The sequence below is a fragment of the Rhipicephalus sanguineus genome, chromosome 7 (genome assembly GCF_013339695.2).
Source record: "Rhipicephalus sanguineus isolate Rsan-2018 chromosome 7, BIME_Rsan_1.4, whole genome shotgun sequence".
Lineage (NCBI taxonomy): Eukaryota > Metazoa > Arthropoda > Arachnida > Ixodida > Ixodidae > Rhipicephalus > Rhipicephalus sanguineus.
This window is the reverse complement of record NC_051182.1, coordinates 2080871-2088057: the sequence shown is the minus strand read 5'-3', so window position 1 is coordinate 2088057 and position 7187 is coordinate 2080871.

Below are 7187 nucleotides of genomic sequence, written 5' to 3'. Positions count from 1 at the left end.
AAAAAAATCATCCGTTTCAGCAAGAAAAACAAACGTGGATCACGCCTTCGCAAACAGTTCCAAGAAACCACTCCAAAGGAGCTGCCTGAGCCGAAGAGCTTGGAAAAATGGTGCCTGCATCACAAGAAACATCACCCCCTTGAACGGTGTCGCGCTTTCCTGGAAAGAGCATTGGAAGAGCGGATAACCTTCCTCAGACCGCAGGGTATCTACCTACGATGTTGTTTATCCACAAACCACACGCAGTGGCAATGCAAGGGTGGTTGTGAAGTGCCATGTATGCAGCAGTGGTGACCATGCAACAGCGCTCCACCCATCAGCTCCGTGTTCAGAGTCGCCGAAGCCTGCTGAAACGCGATAACAGCTCTGCACATCATTCGGAAGGAAGAGTCACATCTACGCGTACCGAGGTAGCAAACGCGAACGACAGCTACAGATCATGTGCTAAAATCTGCCTCGTGGATGTGATTCATCAGCCTCAGCCTGAAACGACACTCCGAGCATACGCTATACTCGATGAGCAGAGCAACCGTTAATTGGTGAGGCCAGAACCTTCTCCACGAGCTCAGTGTGGAGGGGACACCCACCAAGTACACACTACGTACTTGTTCCGGCAGTACTGAAGTTGTTGGAGGATCGCTCACAGATTCTTCGTACGGAGCGTATCGGGTGATGTCAAGCTTCCCCTCCCGCCTCTTCTCGAGTGCGACGAGATTCCAGACAACAGGGAAGAAATTCCAACACCAGATGCGGCACGGAACTACCCTCACCTGTCAGCCATTGCAACTCACATTCCGCTTCTAGAGGAGGCGAGAATACTGCTTCTCCTTGGCCGAGACGTACTCAGAGTTCACAAAGTTCGCCAGAGCATAAACGGGCCGCTTGACGCTCCTTATGCACAGAGGCTCGATCTCGGATGGGTCATTGTCGGAGACGTTTGCGTGGGTTGTACACGCAAAACAGGCACTATAAATGTGTTCAAGACACACGTTCTCGACAACGGACGACCATCTCTCTTCAGCCCATGCACAAAACATTTCATCGTGAAGGAAGCGCCGGTTCTCTGCGCTACGGATAGACATCGGGCCCCAAATGGTTTCTCATCAGTAACACCATCAGATAACACCCTAGCACCTAATCTATTCGAAACAACGCGAGACGACAACGAGCGTGCCCTCTCTATAGAAGACAGGGCATTCCTCAAGATAATGGTTGAGGAAAAATAAACCGAGACAAGTCAAACAACTGGTCGCCCCTCTGCCTTTCCGCTCGCCGAGTGGTCGGCTTCCGAACAACAGAAACCAAGCTCTTTCTCGACTGTACTCGCTGCGACGCACGTTACGAAAGAACCCGGAGACGAGAGAACGCTTCGTCAACTTCATCAAAGAGCTGTTCGTCAAGGGTCACGCAGGAGGAAGCGCCACCCACTTAACGCGGGCGAAGAGTGCTGGTATCTACCCATATTCGGCGTTCACCAACCTCAAAAGCCCGACCAAATCCGTGTGGTGTTTCACTCCCGCGCTCAGCCACGAGGAGTATCCCTGAACGGTGTCCTCCTCACAGGACCCGACCTGACAAAACAACCTTGTGGGAATACAGATACGCTTCCGGCAAGAACCAGTGGCGATAACAGCAGACATCGAGCAGATGTTTTACAATCCTGCTGTTCGCGAAGACCATCAGAACTATCTTAGATTCCTCTGGTTAAGGACAACGATATCTCCCGGGAAATCATGGAGTGCCGAATGAAGGTCCACGTTTTCGGCAATAGTCCTTCGCCCGCTGTCGCAACATATGGGCTTCGGCGGACTGCTCAAGAGGCTGCCAGCAATTTGATGAAGACGCCAAGAGGTTCGTTGAGCGAGACTTCCTACGTTGATGATGCTCTCAAGTCCCTTCCGTGCGAGGAAGACGCCATCAGCCTGCTGCAAAGAACGCAGGAAATGCTTGCAACATCTAGCATAATTTAACAGTATGGAGAGCTGGGCGAGTTGGTTTGAGGACATTCTTGGAAACATTTCGGCGCGCACACAAAAGCCGAAACGAAAGGCGAGTAGACAAACGGGCGCGAACTCACAACTAAGTTTATTGAAGGAAGTACACGAAATATATATAACCCAGGGTAGCTCAAGAGCGCATGTGCGTAAAAAGAATCAAACAAACAAACAAACAAAACATAAGGAAACATAAGAGAAAACACATCATGACAGTAATTTTTGCAGAAGTATCTACATCGTGCAGTAGATTTTAAAAGTCAAGTGCTACTCAAAAAGGTGAACTCTTTGTCAGTTAGTGCAATCGATGGGTTGCTTATGCATTTATCAGCACATCTTCTAATATGAAAAGCTTCAACTATTTCCCTAGTTATCTTGTCTTTATGATAAAACAAAATGTTAGTATCACACCACACAGGATGACAATGGCAGTTCCTGCAATGCTCGGCTAGATGGGAGTTATTGCTATTATCCAATGACTTTATATGTTCATTAAGGCGAGTGTTGATACATCGGCCTGTCTGACCTATATACACACGACCGCAGGTTAAGGGCAATAAATAAACTGCCCCTATCCTGCACCTCACGAACTTTCCGCTTTCTTTTGAATGGCAAACACATTTATTCTTCTTGATTTTATTGTCGAATTTTCGGTCCACCGCACGACAGATGCGTTGAATCTTATTGGGTGCACTGAAAACAACCTCTACACCAAACCGATTGGCTATATGCTTTAGCTGATGGGAAAAACGATGAATGTAAGGTAAAACAGCGAAGCGTTTGCGTTGAGTGTCTTTCTTTGTTGAAGTATGCTCTGATCTAGCCTTTAAAAACTTAATAATCTTTTTTAACAGCTCTGCGTACAACATTGTCTGGGTATGCAGCCATTTTTAGACGGTTGATTTGACGGGAAAATGCTAAACTCATGGTATGAATGCATGACTTTGACAAGGCACTCCTCCGACAAGACACTGCGATACCATTCTTTACAATCTTGGAATGGCCTGAGCTATAGTTGAGAAGCGATTTTACTGACCGAGGATTATACAGCCTGCATGTGTGTCCTGATTGTAGGTGCAGTGTTAAGTCTAGGAACTGCAACTGATTATTTTGGGCAACCTCATGTGTGAACTTGAGACCCATCCCATATTCCCTAAACACCTTCAAAACATTCACAACATTGCTGCCTTGCACGTCTTTCTCAGAAATAATTAAAAAATCATCGACAAACCGAAAAACCTTTTTAACCAAACCAAGCAATCCTTTATGAATATTTCTGTCTATTCTGGCCATGAAAATATCGCTAAGAACGGGGGCTACTTTGAGCCAATGCAGACCCCTGAATTCTGGACAAACAATTCACTTTGCCAACCAACGAATGTGGATTTTAAATAAAAGGACAAGATTTCCAGAAGTTGGCAACTGATACCCCGCTATCATTCGTAAATTTAACATTCATCATTGTCATCACAGATGCACGACTTGACACTTTTCATTAGTTCCGCGTGGGGAATAGAATAGTACAGGTCTTGTACGTCGACACTGAAGGCAATGCAACTGCCTGGATTATCGTGGCTTAAATATTTAACGACAACTTCCGAATTTGGTATTACTAGCGGGTCACAAATCTTCAGCTTCGAAAGGTGTTTGTGAAGATAACAAGCTACTTGCAGTTGCCACGTGTTTCTTTCAGACACTATCGCTCTAAACTGTTGATCTGGCTTGTGAGTCTTACAAGAGAAGAATACTTCTAAATGCATGCTTTTTGCTCTTTTGACTGCTGACGCCAAGATTTCTAGGTTAAGCGAATTCAGAAAAACCGCAGCTTGTTGCTTGACCTTTTGCGGTTTTAAATCAATTTTCTTGAAATTTTTGGTAACGGCTTGATTCGCTTTTTCACCAAAGACACCATCCGGCATTAACACAAAACAGCCCTCTTTATCCGCCGTGGCAACGCGCAGTCCTCTAGAGGAAAGATCTGAGGCAACTGAATCCAGTTTTTTGCTAAACCTCCTTACAGTCCCCGTCTTAGTTAATACATCAACGCATTCCGACACACACCTTGAGCGTTCATCCTCGTTGACAAGCCTGGAAATGGCTCTTGAGGCGGCTAGCTTTTCCGGTGGGTTCAAGATTGGTTCCACTGCAAATTTTGGGCCAAGCCGCAGTAGTCCTTCGTCATCTTCCGGCACAAAGTAGTTTCCAAGGCGAACTACCCTTCCCTCGGCGCTTGGAGCCTTCTTGGCAGTCGGCAGGTGTGGTCGAACGGTGTTCCAGAGAAACTCAGTAGTCCTGTCCGAGGTTTTGCACCAGTCTATAAACAGGCGTCTGCCAGAGGAGTCGCCACACCGTTCGTGGCAGGTTACGCGCAAGCAATCTTTGTAAAAACGAGCTTGCCTCCATGATTCAGCGGCCACAATTCTGCAGATTCTTCTAGCGTGACCAACCGAAGGTTTCAAGAAGCCACACATTGCTTGAACATCCGCTGGGCACGTCGAATGGCGAACGTGCCAAGAGGCCACTCTTGCCTTGCATACGCACACTGCAATTCTTGAAGCCAGGTCAGCTGGGTTAGCAGGGGGAGGGTTATGACACGCAAACGCTTCGCTGTTTTACCTTACATTCATCGTTTTTGCCATCAGCTAAAGCATATAGCCAATCGGTTTGGTGTAGAGGTTGTTTTCAGTGCACCCAATAAGATTCAACGCATCTGTCGTGCGGTGGACCAAAAATTCGACAATAAAATCAAGAAGAATAAATGTGTTTGCCTTTCAAAAGAAAGCGGAAAGTTCGTGAGGTGCAGGATAGGGGCAGTTTATTTATTGCCCTTAACCTGCGGTCGTGTGTATATAAGTCAGACATGCCGATGCATCAACACTCGACTTAATGAACATATGAAGTCATTGGATAATAGCAATAACTCCCATCTAGCCGAGCATTGCAGGAACTGCCATTGTCATCCTGTGTGGTGTGATACTAACATTTTGTTTTATCATAAAGACAAGATAACTAGGGAAATAGTTGAAGCTTTTCAAATTAGAAGATGTGCTGATAAATGCGTAAGGAACCCATCGATTGCACTAACTGACAAAGAGTTCACCTTTTTGAGTAGCACTTGACTTTTAAAATCTGCTGCACGATGTAGATACTTCTGCAAAAATTACTGTCATGATGTGTTTTCTCTTATGTTTCCTTATGTTTTGCTTGTTTGTTTGTTTGATTCTTTTTACGCACATGCGCTCTTGAGCTACCCTGGGTTATATATATTTCGTGTACTTCCTTCAATAAACTTAGTTGTGAGTTCGCGCCCGTTTGTCTACTTGCCTTTCGTTTTCGTCTTTTGTGTGCGCGCCGAAATGTTTCCAAGAATATCTAACATAAGACTGCACAAAATCGCGTCGAACAGGCAGAACGTGTTGAATGCCTTTTCCCTACAAGACCGTGCGCAGGGACTGAGGAGCCTCGACTTCAACAAAGACGCATCGCCTATGCAGAGAAGCCTTGGTCTACTTTGGGATGTAGGCAACGACACCTTCGTGTACAGAGCTCCTCTTCAAGATAGGCCTTACACGCGGCGAGGGGTGTTGTCGACCGTCAACACATCATTTGGCTTCAGCTTTGTATGTCTCATACTCGAGACAGACGCGATCTTCACCTCCTACTAAAATATGCATAGTTAATAAACGCAAACAAACGTGTTGCCAGTAACGAATGGCACGTCGATAATGGAAACACCGCTAATTTTATTTTGCAATTCACAACGTAACTCCAAAAAGATGGTTGATCCTTCTGTCATAGAAATCGGTAGAACACGAAAGTGAAACGTGTCGTCACATAAGTAGTTGGTTGCTTTCGTGCGATGTTGTGTCAGACTTTGCATAAAGTCTATTGCTGTTTGGCAGATGTAGCACCGTCTGATGTCGACGCACTCACGTTGACATCTAGTGGCGCATCTCCGTACCGACGACCGACACCCATGATCATGATGTAACCCTTGCGGTAGCTGAAGTTCTTAACATATACGTGGACACCGCATATGATGAATCCCGCGCAAGTATGGCATCAACAAGCGCATAATAAACACAGATACTCGATGTGCGCTCCTCCAAAGCGTCGTGAAACGCGAAGAGAAACGCTACGCGCGTCGTGTTTTCCCTCTAGCCTGGCAGTTAGTTCTCACAGGGCGAGCGGGGAACGCGGTGCGACAGGCAGGCGAGCGTCGGAGCGCTATTTTTCGATATGGATGGATGCTATGAGCGAGGCTAGGGCTAAAGCCACCACCTCGCGTTGTGTTAAACTAAATTATACTTCTATTGGGAACTGAATGGGACGGTTGCAGCAACGGCGCGTTTTTTGTTTGTTTGTTTGTTTGTTTGTTTGTTTGTTTGTTTGTTTGTTTGTTTAGATGCGAAACAGCTTTTGCTCGGGGCTGTGTCCGTCTATTGGCGACCGTCCGCTTTTAGGAGCGAAGCTCCTTATGCCGTGGGTCTGTCCATCCTCCGTTTGTTTGTAGCGTTGTAGTAGCCACCTCTAGCTCTTGAGAAGCGCGCGTTCCGGTATGCAGTAGAAGAAGAAGACGACGTTGACGAGTGAGACTCTCGTGCGTGTTCGCCTGTGTGGCATTTTTTCTTCTTTACTGCGCGTTATAGTATGCAGTAGAAGAAGAAGACGACGTTGACAAGTGACACTCTTGGCACGCTTTCTCTTTAGCTCGGAGTCGCCAGATGGAAGACAAGGCTGCTGAACGGAGGGCACGGAAGGCGGCCGCAGCACGCGCTCCCAGACAGAATCCTGAGTTGAGAGCCCGCGAGGCCGAAGCTGCACGTCGACACCGCGAAGCAGATTCCGCCGTTCAAGCCCTCGAAGCCGAAGCTGCTCGACAAGCTGCACGGCTGCGGCGAGAAGACCCCGCCGTTCGAGCCCGCGAGGCCGAAGCTGCTCGACAAGCTGCAGGGCTGCGACGAGAAGACCCCGCCGTTCGAGCCCGCGATGCCGAAGCTGCTTGACAAACTGCACGGCTGCGACGCGAAGATCCCGCCGTTCGAGCCCGCGAGGCCAAAGCTGCTCGACAAGCTGCACGGCTGCGGCGCGAAGACCTCGCCGTACTAGAAATGAAGTACTAGAGCTGAGCTCTAGTACTTCTAAAAAGACAGGGCGCCCTGTCTTTTTAGAATGAATACTTACCAACTAGCT